This window comes from Ischnura elegans, chromosome 11 (assembly GCF_921293095.1).
Source record: "Ischnura elegans chromosome 11, ioIscEleg1.1, whole genome shotgun sequence".
NCBI classification, from domain to species: Eukaryota; Metazoa; Arthropoda; class Insecta; order Odonata; family Coenagrionidae; genus Ischnura; species Ischnura elegans.
The window spans coordinates 23644310-23662667 of NC_060256.1; the positions used below are offsets into that span (position 1 = coordinate 23644310).

The following is an 18358-nucleotide window of genomic DNA, read 5'->3' on the forward strand; positions in this document are numbered from 1 at the left end:
ACTGAAGACGCAATATAACATTGGCTGGTAGCTGTTCAATTTGTCTACGTTTCTGAATCCTTAGGCAAGCATTGCTCTCTACAAAAAGAAGACATTTTGGTATAAATGCCATCAATATTCTTTTACAGAAAAAGCTGATTAATTGTTTTTTTTTTAAGTTTATTGTTGCATGGAAGCGAAATATAGACTTTGGGGCATGATAATATAAAAATATTAGGGGCCTTTGAGATACAATACCACTAACGTTACACAGAATAAGCTGGCAAGAATGTATGACAGATTATGATGCATGAAGAAAGCGTAGAGCCCAGCCTACGTAGATAATACATTTAATAAGAGGATGGGAAAAATTTATTGACCGCACACTAAGACATAAGGAGCTGGAAGCAATTATTTTAGAATAAATGGTTGAAGGCAAGAGATACCAAGGAAGACCAAAGTTGGGCTATAGGACGCAAATAATGAAGGTTATGGAATGTGGAGGATGTTCCGGAATGGAGAGGTTGGCTGAAGATATAGCGGGACGGCTGTCGTCAACCCATTCTGAGGGATTGCAAACGGCATTAGGTTGGCAACTGTTTGGATAGATTGGGTGGAATATTTATCGTTAGAAGGGTTATAGAGAGAAATATTTCTGGACCATCTGATACTTTTCAGAGGATGGCCTTCCTTTTCTTATAATTTTTCTTACCTTTCTATTCCTTTCCTATTCTCAGCATCCAATAAATGAATAACAGTAATTAGTTCATGCTTAAATTTTCGGAAGATGCGATGCTCACAATGAAAATAACTTAATTTTAGTCCACAAAAAATTTCTCAGGAAACTTTTATTGAATATATATTAGTGTTAGCACTACTACCTCGTATGTAATTTTTAATACACCCAAGTACAGCCAAATTAAAAGCAGTTGGAGCGATAATTTTTTTGGAATAAAACAAAATTATTTGAATTAACTTTGAATTGTTTTCAAGGAACTACATTTGAAGATATGGCCAAGTGTATTTTGCGAGACCCCATATTCTAAAGTAAATTGGACGATGAGCATGAAAAAAGGGAAATGGTTACGAGAATGGAAAAATTCCAAAATTAATTCTTCCAAGACCGATATAATATCACCACTGGATTGACCGCGATATGAAAAGAATGGTCCTTTGTTTAATTGTTAAGTTATTATCTTTTTTTACTTTATCCGAAGACGTTTCCTTGCATGTCCGAGGTTAGTGATGCATGACCGACTGGGCCAAAGCATAGCCGGTAGGAAGAGGAATAAATTATGATTGTTTGGCGATAGCTAACCCCTATCATGTATTTGCTCATCACATTCTGATAGCACCTAGTTTTAGCTTGCTGCATGCAGGGAAGAAATACTAATCCCTTTCACACACCACAGTGGTGGCTAACGGGGTACCTTTTAGATGTACACGAGCATTAATTCTAAAGTTTCCCTAGTGGTAACTCGTACATATCCGAGCTTTATTCATCCTTCTCTAACCCTCCAATCCTATCCTAACCCTTAGGAGTAATCTTCCACATCACCACAAGACCACCTTCCCTCAATACTCATCTATACCTAACACCATCTGAGAACGCAATGTAAAAATCTACGTAGTCTTGTAGAGCACCAAATAGAATAAATGACGTTGTAGTTTGTGCGAAGCCGCGCGCACAGTTGCAAAGTTCTGTACGCCAAGGTTGAAAATAGCCATGAAAAAATCATTTTCATATATTTTTTTCATGGCAGTTCTCATCCTAGGTCGATATCCCTCAAGTTGTATATACTTCCTTAAAATCTCAATTTGGCATTTCCCTCTTCATTTCAAGTCTTCTCTCTTTAATTGTCTTCTCAACAATCACATTCTTTTTATAAAAAACACATATAAATGTTCTTTTAAACTAAGAAAAATCAATCTAAAATATTAACCTAACCAAACATACATTGTTAACAAATAAATTGTTAAAATCATAAACCCGAATAACGTACGAAAATAAATGTATAAAATTGAATAAATTAATTTAAAATGGAGTTGGACAAGCCACGACGTTACAGTGTATATAGTCTAGTGGACCCTGCTTCTGAGAATAACCTCGCGAAGTCAGTAGATGTCAATACCGTTGACCGTAGGCTAAGGAGCTCACATACCGATCAACGCCAGGGGTCACTCCGAAACAAAATCTTTGTCGTGGGAGTTGACAGAAACTGACCCCCCTACCCTAGATGAGCGGTATTTTACTAGCCAGTGGATTAGTTTGGACGAAGAGTTCTAAATATATCATAAAGAATAAAAGATCTGGAAGTGCTTTATAGTTGACTCATAGTTTTCCGTGGCGTTAATTTTCAGACGTCTCATGGCTTCTGGGCTTCACCGAGAGGGATTTCATTTTTGCATTTGGGGAAAAGACCAACAAGGAATATGATCATACCGAATCAAGAACACGTGCTATCATCCCGTTACTATCCGGTACCTCAAAGAAGATCGAAAGACTACTAAAAAAGCATAACGTCATCACAAGATTTACTTATGTGACTAAGACCTAGAATGTCTTCTCAGGACCGAAAGACAATTTACCACATAATCATCAAGAAGGTGTCTACAGGATGCCATACTTATGTGGACTAGAATATATAGGAGAGTCATGTAGATCTATATGAATTCGCAACCATTATCCCTTAGAACACTAAAGGGCCCACTCCGGCCCTATGTCAGCGTTTAAGTATTTTCCAAATGAAATTTGACGGAAATCATAAAAAATGACGTTTTGAAACAAAGCTCATCCAAAGTGGGATGGATAGAAGTTAAAAGTTCCACGTACTACTTTTTGATGCATTAGTATTTTTATTCTGTGATTGAACTAAAAGAATGATACTTTCATGAAAACTGAGCTAAATTTTAAGGTTGTTTCTTTTTGAAGACCCTAAATGATCAGCTGCAGAATGCGGAGCGGCTGGAATTGACGCGGGAATTATAATTTCTGATCTAAGAATCTATATTAACTGTAAGAAATTTTATCATGTACATTCACCAATGGCAAATCTCTAACCATATATTTGGAAAAGTAATTTCTGCACCCGGTAGGATGCTTCATTCGGCTGAAATCAAACTTGAATTTCATGAGGGATATTGCTTTGTGGTTACGTCAGCATTGGTCGTGTAATAAGATATGGTGAGAATGTTCGTTGCATTTCGTTAGTCACGCCTACCTCGCCTCCATCTCTCCCTCTCATTTCTCGCTTTGCTCCTCAATAACCTTCAAATACCCACCCATGCCATGTATGCCTTACACGAGTTCGCCAATACCTCCAGATTTCGTCGGCTGTCTCAAGTTTGCTGAAATGCACTCCTAAGTAGCAGTGCTTCTGTTCGCTCATCGGCATTGCATGCGGTTGAGTAGGTTTACCTGCATTTTGAAAATTTTACTAAAGAAAAATGACTTGCCTAGACCTGAAATCGAGTGCAAGATCCCCAAATTGATATCGGGTGCTCTTAATTAGTTTTAAAATTAGTTTTTTGTAAGAAAATAAGCTTTCCATATTACGATTTTTGGAAATTGCATAAGAAAAATCCTCAGCTTTGCTTGGGTTTTGATGGAGATGCTTGCTTGTACAAATATGTAAATTATTTATTGATCCAGCGTATTTACTCGTAATATTAATTAAGTATAGTAAAGAGTAATGACTTAAAGTTGCCTTGAAGGTGGACCAAAGTTCAACCAGCCAACAATATCATTGGTTAGGCATTAACTACATGCAATGTTACAAGGTGCTAATAATTTACTATATAATACATATATCTGGCATGCATTTGAAATGTAGATATTTAGAAAATATATAAGCTTTCGGTTCGTATATGAATTAATTATATATTCACAAATGTTTCAATGTCATAGGCATATGTTTTGTGGGCTAAAATAGAAAATGATAGAGGATTAAAAACTTCAGTAATTCAGGAACCAAAAACTGTATCTTCGTGTTAGTATGGAGCATAACAGTTTTATTATTTTTCTCCCTCTATGTGGTATATTTAGGTAAACAAACAACAAGTTTAAATTTTCCTGATACTTTTTTCTTCATCTCTCCCATTACCCTTAGGAAAATACAAAACGTAAAATTCATCATTCATTCATGTGATTTGGCAAAAAAAGCCGCTGTTCTAATTACAAACTCGCATTCTCGCAATTTAAAAAAATTGCGGTACTGGCCTGCGAAATGACGTACTCCGGGTGAAACAGCCTTTAATTTCTGCAAGCCAACCTCTGGAGTGGGTTTTATTTTCTTTTTTTGCACGTGTTTGGGAAGTTGAGTTATATTTTCTATTTACGCTTGAAACAATTCTCACTAGAAGTAAGCAATGAAATTTTACGCTCGCAAAACTGTCCGACCATTTGACAGGTTAATGAAGGATAACGGGTCATTGCAGAGAACGCTTGCAAGGTGCTAGCTGAGAATGAAGGGGTGGAGTTTGAAAAAGAATGGCAGCATTTGAATGACGTAAGAATTGGTCGGAGGCACGAAAAGGATTGAATGGGAGCTCGGCCGAGACCATTTCTGGGTTGGATTGGAGTGGACCAATGAATGAACGCCTTGGAACTGTGGGAAGAGTCCTTGAAATTTTGATTTTCGAGATAACTAAATTCAACAAATAGTTGGTTAGGGCCGAAAATATTTCGGTGAAGTGCTTACGAAGTTTGATATGGAGGCTTGCCTCAATATCATTTCACCTTCCCGTATGTCCCTGGGGATCTTTATGATGGAAACTGTTTTTGAAGGTGGCGAGCGAGGCAAGAGTTTTTTGGCCAATCCCCTTTTTCGCCTCAGGGCTGCCCCTCTTGTGGTTGGACATGCGGGAAAGAAAATGATTCTTATCTCACAGTCATCCCCCTTCTCCCCGCCTTCATCTCCCTAGCCATCCGTCCAAACTCATTCCACTCTATCATACTGTCGGTACTTCGGTTGTACAATGCTTTCACCTATGAATAATAACTACTATTAGTGGCGGGTACAGATAGGGGTAAGGTGGGGTCTATATTCCCCCTGGGGTGCCCAATTTACACTAAATAACATAGTAATTTTGTTCGGACCTCCACTAATGTGTCGCTGGTGTCCTAACACTCCCTACCACACGCCTTTTAGGCGGCTTGCGGTGTATTATGTAGATGTAGATGTAATGGTGGAATGTAACCCCCCAGACTCCCCACCAAGTCTCCTCCGCTAACCTGTATCTGCCACTGCGTTATAATGGTAGGTTTTCGCAGGTTTTTCACTATCCCGCTTCTGGTGTGAGGGTTTTCGTGCAGAGAGTTTCTCCCAAAAAGTATAATTCAATGAAAATCCTTAGGTTTTTAGTCTAATCCCTCGAAGGCACTCCTAATTTTTGTGGTATTTCTTTATTGTTTTGGAAAAAAGAAGTCCAATACCAATCCACTCGGAAAAAAACATCGCTCATAATATATCGTTTCTATTGGACCTGAAAATATTGTGGGGTTCCAATATGATAACGTTCTCCGTATCACTTTGACAGATATTTATTCTCGATTGCTCAAGCAATCTAAGCGTAGGGCGCATCCCACGATTCTCTAGAGGCTCCCAGCCTAAGGCGCTAACATTTGTGCTACTCTTTCTATACGCTTGTAACAGTCTTTGACGAATGTTGAGGCTTTCTTTTGTATTTTAACAATTTCATGGACTTAGTCTTCTTACGCCGGTTCCCATACGCTATCTAAATTCTAGGTGTGGCCGAACGAGTGTGGAATTACAACTCTCCTTTACTTTTTTATCCCAAAATCTTCTCACAATAAGCTTGAGAATGCTAGCTCATTAGCTAGCTATGAGCTCATTCAGGTATTAGCGACAAATATTTCTTATATTTGTTCCCCGCAATAGTATTCGGGTGACTGCCATTGATGCCAGATAGCACCTCCTTGACGTTAACACATAAGAAAATACAATAGAATTAGATTTATGAAGAATTGAAATATCTGAGTTTGGCCCAACATTTATAGAAGACCACCATAGGAATGATCGCAGGATTTCCCGGCGTATTGTTTCGTGGAAAGTTACCTACTCGGGATTTCCACCGCGTTGGTCGTGATGGAGAACCCAACCCGGTGGAAATCCCTAGTAACCTTGCACGACCACCATTAGAAATTGAATGACTCTTTGAGGGTATCTTTAGGCTATGCCTGGGTGTCATAACTGCACTCGTGTAGAAACATGAAATTGGTGCGTTACATCGGCATTCTGCCTCTTCCACGCCAAAGTCAACTACATCTACGTAGGTACTACAATGGATAGGTACGTAGGTACTACAATGGATAGGTACGTAGGTACTACAATGGATAGGTGCGTAGGTACTAGACTTATCCTGGGGGGGGGGGGGGACATTGGGAGCTTCATTCCTTCAAGACACTGTCAGATCGATGTGTGACTCACGTGATATTATGAGCATGTATGAGTTGTTACAGAGGTTACGATTTCCCGCCGTGTGTGGACCAACCCCTTTCTCGCCGTTCTCAAACACTTTTCGGGAGAGCTTTTAGTTGCCCTTGGTGTGGGTAGCGGACGAGAGAGACTCAATTTTAACGGGGCTGGGACCACTCACTGGCTTACAGCGCCGAAGACGGAGGCATTCGCGTCCCATAACTTTCTTGAATTACTGTCTTTTGAAGAGCGCTCACCTTGCGTAGGCACGTTTCATCCTAGCTGGCCCAGGTGTCTTCACGCGGATTCTATTGAGGAAATTTTGCTCCCTCGCAATGGTACACTTATCTTGACCTCGTTCGGTCCGGCTCACATGTTCGTCTTTTTTAAGAGGCGGCTCTTTTGGTAATCGAAAATGCAATTCGAGCAGCTGAATGGTGAACTTGTTTTCGCTTGCTTTCCATTTATTCTCTTTTCCAAGGTTTCACGTTTTCCACTGCAGTTATATACTGAGAAATAACTGAAAAGATATCTTTTTCAGTAAGTTGGCTTTGCGTTAAGCGAATCGGTTTACTACCGTGGATAACTGGGCGCAACTTCCCAGCTGCGACGAGGATCATGCAATGATATATCTAGCGTGTAGTGAAATTGAAAAGTGATAGGAATATTTACTCAGAAATAAATTGGATATTAGACTGCGAGTTCTATATTCAGCATATATACATCAATACAGAGACCTTTAGGCAAAGGTGGCTTAGGGGGCTCAGCCCCCCGAAATTTTTTCACTCGTGTCTCCTCGCGATCCATTTGCTGAAGAATCCACTATTTCAGAGGCATATATCCTCTGACAATTCAATCGTGTCTGGCGACACATTACGGAACTCCTTCATGATGAATCAAAAAAGGAAAGACAATGGCAGGTTCCACAATTTAATAATTATTTATTATTTATTTTATTATTAATTATTTAATAATTATTAAATTCATTAAATTGTGGAACCTGCCATTGTCTTTCCTTTTTTGTTTCACTCTGACAATCCCTTTTTCGATATAGGTAGTTACATTATATATACCCCAATACTGAAATTCGTGGTGAATAATCTTTTTAAAAAGACCATAATAAAAATAAAAGGGCTCACATTAGTTTACACCGTCCATGAAGAAATACTAAATGTAAAAGGGAAAAATGAAATTTGAGGATTCAACGCATGTATGTATCTACCATATCGATGGCTAAGTTCTAACAACACGTGTCTCAAATATTGGCCGGTTTGACACAGGTATCTTTAACATAGTGTAATAACATTAAAAAATAGAATACAATCAAAATACAACTCTTTTTTTGTAGGTGCATGCTTCTTTTTCAGGTTTATGAATTTTTGGTTTTTAATTTTAGCGTACAATTAGAAAAATTAATCGTTTTTTTTGCTCTCCTGAAAAGTTGCAATTTTTGAGATGCGTGTTGTTAGAACTTAGCTATCGATATAGATTTTTTAAAAATAAAAGTAACAGTTCATGTTCTAGATACATAAATAATTGGTTGATTTTTTTGGCGGAATTCATGCGTAAATAGTTGCTTTTGTTACACTTTGTAGTTGTCACTTGGGGAACATGGGAATGAGTTTAGTCTTGAAATTCGTGTGTACTCAACAATTTCTATGCTAAATAAAGTAGATTACGTCAGTATTTTGCTGTGTAAACTATAAGATAATTACTAAGTATTCATGATGCTTGGAATACAACAGTAAAGACGTATTCCAAATTATTATACTGTGTGAGATAAAGCATTTTAACAAATTAATGCTAAAATTTGTTTGAATAAAGTTTTTCTCATGCCTTATTTCTAGAAGAATGTAATTAAATATTTCTGGCATTAATTAGAGATCCTTCTTTTATTGACCCTCATTACTTCTAGACTTAGAAATTATTTTATGACGAACGCAATCCCAATGAAGAATGATCGCAGGCTTTCCCGACTTATAGAATCGTTGAAGGTTACTCGGGAATTCCACCGGGTCAGGTTCTCCAACTTCGTCTCGGCCGACGCTTCGACGTATGAGTTGTCCATCGTCCCGTATCCAACGATTTTACCGATGGGTTTTTCTTTTTTAATAGGAAAATCCTCCAAAATAGTTGGCACATTAATGGCTGATGCTAGATTTCGCTATTAGGGCCCTGGTCGCTTCTATAGCGGCGAGGATATTCCCTGTCCCTCCCTTTCTTCCTTATCCCTATCCCAGAGGCGTCGTTGGGCTCATATCGCGGCGGCGCTTCTTTCCTTTTTCCTTCCTTTCCAAACCCCTTACCGGGAGCGCGGGCGTATAAGTGACATGGTTCCCGGCCCCAGTGCGTGGTAACCCTCAGAGGAACCCCCTTGGGTTCTGATATCATTATCCATCGTCCCGAGATGCCCTGATAACGATGGACAACCCGTACATCGACATGTTGGCCAAGATGGAATTGAAGAACCAGACCCGGTGGAATTCCCGAGCAACCTTCCACGAGTCATACGAATGAGTACACTCGCATATCATTCCTTTGAATTTTACGTCTTATAAAACGTTGGGCCGCTTGTTGTTTATAAGTACATTATGTTGAAGGTAATTAACCTTGGATTTTATAAAATGCCTAATTTTTCTGCCTCGAGGTCAATTCTTCAGATAAATTGCGAATGATAAAATGAACAAAGTCAGCTTTCAAGCTATTGTTGGCCTTTTACAGTGAGCAAATAGAAAGTGATTGAAAATTAAGCAGAAAATGCCCTTGAGTTTCGCCCTGCGAAATGCCCGAATACAAACTTAATGGCTTCGAGGATTGACTGACCTACGTTGGCCTAAATAATGGAAAGAGAGAGGTTCGGGGATTTTTGCTTAGAGCATCGAATCGGGCAAAATGGCGGTTCATTGTGGTGATGCTTATTCGAAAAAAAACTAAAAAGGTAGTGAGTTAATTTAATTTTGATTTAAGTCTTGGGTGCTCAAGTGTAGGTTCAGCAAAGAGGTATTCGGGTTATTCACCGGGATTGTCCATCTTTGTAGACAACAATTTCGCTATGTTTCGCGATGTTTTTCCCAAAAAAAACATTAACTCACCTGAAATATGCCTCTGAAAATAAGATACGAGGGAATATAAATGTCTTCTTTATTATTTATCGTTAATTGAAAAAAATGTATAATCTGATACGGTTTAATTATTAAGGAAAATGATTGTGCTTTAATCAAAACATCATGAATTCCTACCACGATAAATAACTCTTCCGTTGAAACTTCTGAAACCCTTCGCATCATCACCCTGACAGAAGCTGATTTCTATAAATCAGCTCATAGCTTCCCCAAGTTATGCAGAAGAGGTACTGGGTTTCCGTTTGAGATGGCATGTGAAACGAAACGAAAATGTTTCGTTTCGACCCGGAACGAAACGAAAACACGAGGCCTGGGTTTAGTTTCGTTCCCGCACGTAATTAAAATCACCAAGGAGTTTAGTTTTGACCCGGGACGAAACTTTACTCCCAGGAACGATATTAAATTAATCGAAACTCATTTGCTCATAGTTAAGTTTCGGTCCCAGAAGTTGAGTGGTGGAGGAAGAGAGGGAATACTTTCGACCCATTTCATGACAGAATGTAGAGAGATATAAATCATTTAGTTTCGTCACATTGCGACTGAGTACTGCGTTGCGGATTATGAGTGGAAAAGTGCCCCATGCATCTAGAGGCGGTAGGGCGAACCTCTATTGTATGCAACTATGCTTCATGGGACATTTGTGGGTCGAAATTAAACTGTTCGAAGGTGAATCACGTGGTCCCTCCAGTGCGAAATATTATTTGTGTTTCGATTCGTCCCAGAGGTTTAGTTTAGTTTCGACCCGAAGTAGTTTTGACTCAGATTTAGTTATAACCCTCATTTTAGCTCCCCAGATTTTATTCTTTTCCGTTTCGTTTCTTCATTTCGCTCCCGGGAACGAAAATATTGAAATATTACTGGTTTAGATTTTCGTTTAGTTTAGTTTGCTATCCCTGGTTACGGTGATGGGTAAGGGTGATGACGCCCATGACTACTGAATTTTAGGCGGAAGAGTGTTCTATGACTGTAAATATTCATAATGTTTTGGATACAGCAGCACTTGTTTTCCAGAATAATTAAACTGCGTACGATGATTAGCTAAAAAATAATGTTGAAATTTTATTGAAGAAATCAAGAAGCTTCCATAAGTAATTCAAAAGAGTTCTCGGGATTTCGTATGGTTGAAGATGACCTTAGATTGCGATTTTTCGTCGGAAGAGTTATCTTTCGTCATCAAGGAAACGTAGGCAGCTCATCACCCGGCCGAAACTCTTCTGCATCGCTTGGATAAGTTTATTTTTAATCTCGTTGTCGTGGCTGGTTCGGTAGTATTCGCCGTATACTGTCTACGATAGTCAATGCCAACTATTGAATGTTTCATATTTATTCCGCGCTTTTGAATGCTCCCAGCTTCAATCTGCGGTGGATTGTGGAGTACACGCTATTTCTTCATTGATGGACCTAGAGAGGGTCTGACATATGGACTTTTTCTGCCTCACTAGAAATGTTTTCGGGTGATCAGGTCCTCGAATACACGACTGCGTATTGGTGTGGGCATCTGGTAGAGGGAACGGTGCGCATTTGCGGTCTCGCTTGAATACATATATCATATAATAAAAGTACTTATATACCTGTATATAACTTGCCGAGTCACTAAAAAAACTGCAAAGCGTTCATTAGTAAATTAGTTCATAAGCTGAGCATTTGTTTGTGTTTATCCTGGTAGAAATTATATAAAAAAGGAAAGGCTTATTATTAAATCAAGAAGCGGAAGATTATTCATTTTTTGTGAGTCTAATATTCTATTCCTAGATATGAATTTGTTCATGAGGGTTCTATGTTTTGGTTAAATATGAACTCGCCCTCTATATGTTTAATACGCCTACCTCCTGATTAAATAGATGCTTTGAGTAATTCTTATTTTATTGCGATCCATTTTAAGGCATTTAAGTGAAGTTCGACTCTCAATGATATTCTAGATAAGCAAATCATCGGCCGTAAAGCACGTATGGTGGACGGATATTTCTAATATTTTCCCCCCTCTCCTCAATCTCTCTGCTTCGCCACCCCGTTAGCAATCTGGTGAACATGTCCTCCAGCACAGCTGAGTCACACCAGGCACCTTAGTATTACCAGCGCTTTGAATACCGCGGGCTCCTTGTTAAAACACGTCATCACTTTTGACTGTTCGGTCTAATGGCGCTACGCAAGGCTCTTCCACGCTTAGACTGGCATACTCCTCGGCGGACCTCTCGATACGAGCGCATTCGATCCATTTCATTCCAACTCGTCCGTCGATGAATCGTCAGTTACTCATCAGTGTCAGTTGCGAACGGTCGCTCCTCGAGCGAGGCCTCTTTGTCTACTTGCTTCACTTTCCTTTAGTGTTATTTCTTGCGGTGAGTCCAGTCATCTCCTTTTGTAGACGCGATAGTGGTTTTTATTTCGTGTGTCGGCATCTCGAGTGTATTCGAGCCCTCCGTCCCTGTGTTTCCAGTTTTCTCCTCAGCAGTGAATTCTTCCCGTAACTACAATTTACTGTTACATAAAATTCGGTAAATATATACGACTATGTTGTCCAGTCTTCCCTAATATTTCACTGGTATTTCTCGGTTTCTTGTCTCTTACAATGCGTACTACCATATTTAGAATCAAAAGTAAACATACATGTGTTGTCTCTCCAATTGTAGTCGAGGAAATGAATGAAAATATTTCTCTTACTTTGAGATATTAGATTTATCCCTTTAAATAATTTCTCACATTAAAATATTTTCTCACATTTGTAAAGTCATACAAAATACTTACATACATGATTCCTGACTTCTTTTTTTCAATACTAATTCAATACTTTTATTATTTACTTATTTTCTATCATCTATTATTTTGTGCAATTAGGCAATATTGTGCTGTTAGGCAGACATCTTTGGCAGTCAACTTACCACGGCTATTGGTTTTGCTCAAATGATAAATGCCTATATATTTTGCCAGTAAAGGCGATGACACGGTAGTGCCGGAAGTGGGAATTGAAAATGTTAGGTCACTCGTTATTCACTATCTTATTTGTAATTTATAACAAACAGTTGGAGTGAGAGTAAAGTTTTTGCTAAAAAACCATATTTATTGGCTAAAATGTATTTAGTGATCACCTGCAAGTTACGGTGGTTTTTCATGCTACGTAGAACCATGCTCAAGCTCTCGTACTACTTTTTACTCTGACTTAATGGGTGCTACCCCAATATTTCTCCTGCCAGAGATTCACCTTATTAATGGGAGTTTTGATTCGGCTAACTTTATCTTTTCCTGCTATCTTTCGGATACTTTGAGCAAATTGCGAGTTCGGATCTGAGCAAACGACCGCATTTAAAAATGGTATTCCGAAGTATTTTGTCAAAGTAAAGGTCGGGGAATGGTACCTAGCCGAAAACCCTGGAAAGAGGTGACCGCTGCCGAAATTCACAAAGCTTATGCGGGAGATACCTACGTTCGGTTTCCGAAAGAAAGTGGTCGCGATTAGGGTTGGCCTTAAGGGCAGGTTTCAGTGTACTAGCAACAATGAGCTGGGGAAAGTGAGGGTGAATATTTTGCCTCGCCGGTCATATCCCGGAAGCAGAGTTTGTGGGAAGCAGAGGCCTTCACTTTTAAAATTACCGATGTCATTGGCTGACTTCATTACTCTAGCAAGAATTACATGTTCAAGCAGGAATTATATCAGTTACGTAAAATGTAATTCTAGTTAGATAGTGACTTGTTTGATAGATTTTACGTGTTTTCTTATGGCTACCTATTGGTTTCACTTTATTTGTTATAAATAAGCTTCTACGATGCAGCCTCGCAAATCTTTAAGTCAACTAGTTCAAGCGAAAAATTTATTTGCCTAGGGAGAGCGTGGTTATGTGGTATTCTATTGGAGGGTACAGTACAAATTTGAGATCTCACTTGGGAAGTATTTACCATATAAATATACGCTTACAGAGAAACTAAAAAACTGCACTGGTTTTTACAGTGAATGTTTTCATAAGCTGAGAATTTACTCGTGTTAATCCTGGTTGTAATTATATTTAAAACCCCAAAGTGATTGAAATATTTTATTTATTTTATAATATTTCAATAAGTTATGAATTTCGTATATGAGGAGTTATAGGTTTTGGATCAAAATGAATTCGCCAACTAGGTGCTTAATACGCCTACCTCCTGATTCAAAAACAAGCTTTTATAAGTTCAAATTTTATTAAGATTCGATGTGATAGCATTTATGTGAAGTTAGATTCTCAACTGAATTCTAGGTTAGCCGATCATCAGCTGTGAAGCACTCTTGGTGGGCGAATATTCCTCATATTCCCCCTCCCCCTTTTGTCACGCTCTCTGCTTCGCTAACCCGCTATAAATCTCCGGTAAACGTGTCCTCAAGGGTAGCTGAGTCACGCCAGGCACTTTATTGTTATAGTTACCAGCATTTGGGAAGACCACCGGCCCCACGTTTGAATCAGTCTTCCTTGCAGGCTGCCCGTTCTAATGGCGCTTCGCGGGACGCCTCCGTCATTTATTTGGCCTCGGCAGCCTTCGCGGCGGGACCATTTGACTCGCACTCGCTTGTTGTAGCGTTATTTACTCATCAGTGTCGATCGCGAACGGTCAGACTTTGAGCGATCGCTGTTGATGTATTTACATCGCTTTCCCTTAATAATATTGTTTTCTGTGTATTTACTAAACTCGTTTTATGAATGATTTATTTCCTATGTCGACAAAATTTATTGTTTCACTTAAAACTCTGTTACATATACTAAACTTACTTTCGCGACTAAGTTGCTCGTATTTTAGTGGCTTCCGTGTAAGCATCTTAAAGTGCTTGTTCATTGAGATATTTAGAAACCAAGGCCTCGTCGTCATCCCATACTTTGAGATTGCATAGTAATTGAAGACTTTTTCTTATTTAGTGATTTTTAATGCTATCCAGGGTCTTTTTTCTCTTTTATATGGAGGTAATGTAGGAATTCCCCGTATTGCGAATTAGAAATTGATTGTTTGAGTAGAGGGATTGCGTTTAAAAAATCAGCATATTGAACGGACGTGCTCGTCTTCAATGCAGGTGGCTTCTGGCTATGGGCCTAAAAGTGTGAAACATTCGTGAGTTTTAATGTGTGCTTCTTTCCTTTTTTGTGCAGGATGTGTGATTCCGATCTCAGTCGACATCTACATCCATTACCCTGCAGGCCACCTTCACAGGTTTTTGGCAGGGGGTGAATCATCATCAGCGTGCACCTGAAGATTAGCAATTTACTTCCAATTTTCTTCAACTGGTCAAGTTTTGTGCAAAGGAATGCGTGCGCCGAAATTACCCGATGGCGATGAGTTTGTTAGTTGCAATGTAATGTATTTACGAGACTGAAGCGAAGGGAAGATCCTGCTTTCGGCAACGCTACGCTACCAGGCGCATCTGTTCCTGTTTCCTGCTATCCTCTCAGCAATGACCTCCTCAACGTAAGTACAATTTACTTCTTAATGAAAGCTCGTAGTTTATCAAAGCCATCTAATATTTTGTAGGTACTTCTGTAATGGTCCTTCTGCCTTACCAGCATTACCTGTATTTGTATCAGGGGCAAACGTATTATTTTGATTTTCTCCTCCCCTCGGTTCGCAGAATCTTATGTAAACACTTCTCATGCCTTGCAGGACTAAATTCATTCGTATCAATATTTATTTATCCCCTAATTGAAATTGGCTTTCGAAATTACATTGTCTCATATCCATTGTGTGTCAGGAGATATCTGATGGCAAGTAGATAACGTACAAGAAAATTATCATTGTAAATATTGTAGGCTTGCTTGTGTACACGGATCTTGAACCCAGAAGTGACAGCTGAAGAAATTTTAAGCATCATTAGTAATTCTTGGCAATGGCAGAGGCACTATCACAGTAAACTTTATCTGGGAATTTCATTTATAGGTTACCTGTGTAACATGCGAAATACCCCAAGAAACCAAAGATAGTTCATTTTATAAGGGTTTTACACCGGATAAAAATCTCCATATTCACAAAAAATATAAGTGGCAAGGTGGTAGTAGATTTTGAGCGGGCATTAAACCCATGAACAACTGATTCATACTATCCACCAAACATATCCAGAAACACCACATAAAACAAGAACAATGCTTTGAGTCTCTCAGGGGAATCGTCAGTTCTCCTAGAAAATCGATGTAGATCGGAACAATGATTAAAAACAAAATATTCATGTTAAAGTGTTTTGAAGGCATGGGATATATTTACCAGGAGGTAGTACCGTAATTTTTGTAAGCAAATATTAGGAATGAATAAATTCCGAAGATTCAAACGTGATGGAGTGGAATTTTTCATATTGAAGTGAATACTTGCAATATTTCACGATTATTAAATTTATTATGACCTAGGTTTCAATGCCAATGCATCAGGATGATCATGATATTTTGGCAACATGGAAACTTGGATCGCAATAAATTTTATAATTGCGGAAAATCGTAGTATGTATTTCATTTAAACCCAGGTCGTAATAAAATTTCTGATCGTTAAAGATTGTAGGTATTTATTTCAATGTTAGGCATATGCTTGCTTCATACCAATTTAGTCAATTACTCTCAATGAGTCACATTCCAAGGTAATGCAAACTGTTCCTATTCTGGGTCAAGGTCCACGGGAGGAGCTCGAAGAAATTATTAAAACGAATTCAATTTCTTGGCCGCGTACGGATGAATTTTTATTTTTCTCTCTCTTCAGGACCAAAAGGCGATTCGAGAACGAGTTTTCGCCTAATGATATACGTTTGAAAAAATTGGCCGTTTTCGAAGCCACGTTTTCCATCGCTGCTTCTATCCTCGGTAAAACGGTTCATGCATCAGAATCCATTTCGTCAGCAACTGTGGAGAGTTCGGTATGGCTTACGTGTGTTAATTCCCAGTAGAATGTCAATGCAGAATGGAGTACAATGGATTTTCACTAATCGTTCTTGAAGAAATATTAACAACATACACGAATAATGCATACGGCTGGTTATATGGTGATTCTTCTTTGGCCTAGATCTATGATTGGTGATAACCTCAGGGCATATAACAGAATATACGGAAAACAGAGAACAGTTGCTAGCTCACTTATGCGTGCCTTCTGGCAATGCAAGATTTTTCCCTGTAACTACTTTCGATTTCTGCATTAAAATTTTGATTGTGTAAAATAGCATTAGTTTTTGTTCATCGCCTCCATAACGCTCATGATGTGTTGGCCATTCTTTCTGGGAAATTGAAACTGGAACATCAGATGCCCTTGGTAGCTGCATAGTTTTCCAAGCCTAGAAAACTTTCGACGAAAGCCGTCGTCGTCCAAGAATCTCTGCGCTCAGATGCTAATAAAGAATTCTTTTATTCTCAAGCCTTAGACCCGTCATTTTTATTTTTGAAATGAGTTATCCACCTTGCTTCTCTAATCGCGATGCTCTAGTTTCGATCGATCGGGAGAAAACCAATGGACAGTCATTATATCACAACGAAACTTCGACCTTGCTTCTTTTTATTGGAAGAATTCGTGGCCTGTGGACCGGTTAGCGCCATTTTGTTTGTGACTCGATCTTGGTAATGGTTCTCGACTCGTTCTTTACACACCAACAGCTATTTATCCTCTTTTTCCTGGGATTGTGTCATGATGAGTATGCATATTTTTGGAGTATTCGCATATTAAGGTATATCATTGCAAATGCCGATAAAAAAGAGTGATACAAGATTTGGTGGAAGAGAATTTATTCACAAACAGTTAAAAATTAAGAAGTTTCGTGCTTTTCATATATTTCATGCAATCTGATAAACAAAGAATTTTATCGTGTGAAGGAGTTTATTTATACTGTATTTTTTTCACAATGAATTGAAAATATAATTTAGTCATGCTGTGTTACTTACTACGTTATTATTCTTCTTAAAGTAATTATTCTGCGAATTTATTTCATTGCACCTATCTGCAGAATCGACAAAAAATCTACACTTCTCTTGGTAGCAGTTAATCGCTCACAATCCGATGGTATTTGCTACTCGTACGGCCTCGATTAAAATGAAAAATATTCTATAGGCCCAAAAAATAAAATATTGAGGTTTTTAATTGCTAATGCAAATTTCGCAAGAAAGAGAAGTAATTTTAATTTGATTAAACGTATTATAAATTGAAATTTATATCAATCGCATTAATATTAGATCTGTTACCTTCACTCTTAATTTTGTTACCTCAATAATTTGTAAATGTAAAAGTCAAGATTAACCATAAGGGGGAAACTCGTATCCGTCTATTTAGCCTGGATTTACCCTGGAACTAACAGTAATATTTTTTGGATCCCGTTATCATGATCGGTTACTCGTTACTTATTTTTGTGATTGTTGGTGATTGGAAAGTGTGATAATACACATTATCCAGAACATATTTGGTATGTGATGAAATTTTATCCTTAGAACCCTTCAATTCAAAGGAACATGTTCATCCCTGTTAGAAAGAAGGTTGTTTATATTTGATCTGAGGATCAACATTCTCTGTGGAGTGTAAACGGTCTTTTTAGCAACGAAAGATCAACTGGACACTTTCTGAATAAGTCATTTGTCTCTCCAAAATCTTATCTAAATGGAGAACTTATATTAGTTCAAAAAATAAAAGGAAATTATACATCTGCAATTTAATGCATCAGGTTTTTGTAAAAAGCAATATGCCAGGGAGGAGGTAGTCAGCGTAACTAAATATAAGTTTTGTTCAAATTAAGTATTGTGGTCTATTACTGCATTCATGGCCACTAAAACGTCCGGTGAAAGGTCTTTTAAATATATGCGAACTTCCCCAACTCACCAATTGTTAGTTTGGTAGCCGAGGATGAAAGCACCATGAATC

The 18358-nt window shown here is 38.4% G+C and overlaps 1 protein-coding gene across 3 annotated transcripts in view; it reads right to left on the minus strand.

The window, feature by feature from the left end:
• The window catches only part of LOC124167527 (sodium/hydrogen exchanger 9B2-like), a 391566-nt gene that overhangs the window by 235979 nt on the left and 137229 nt on the right, over positions 1–18358 (minus strand). The gene's annotated exons all lie outside the window — the stretch shown is intronic.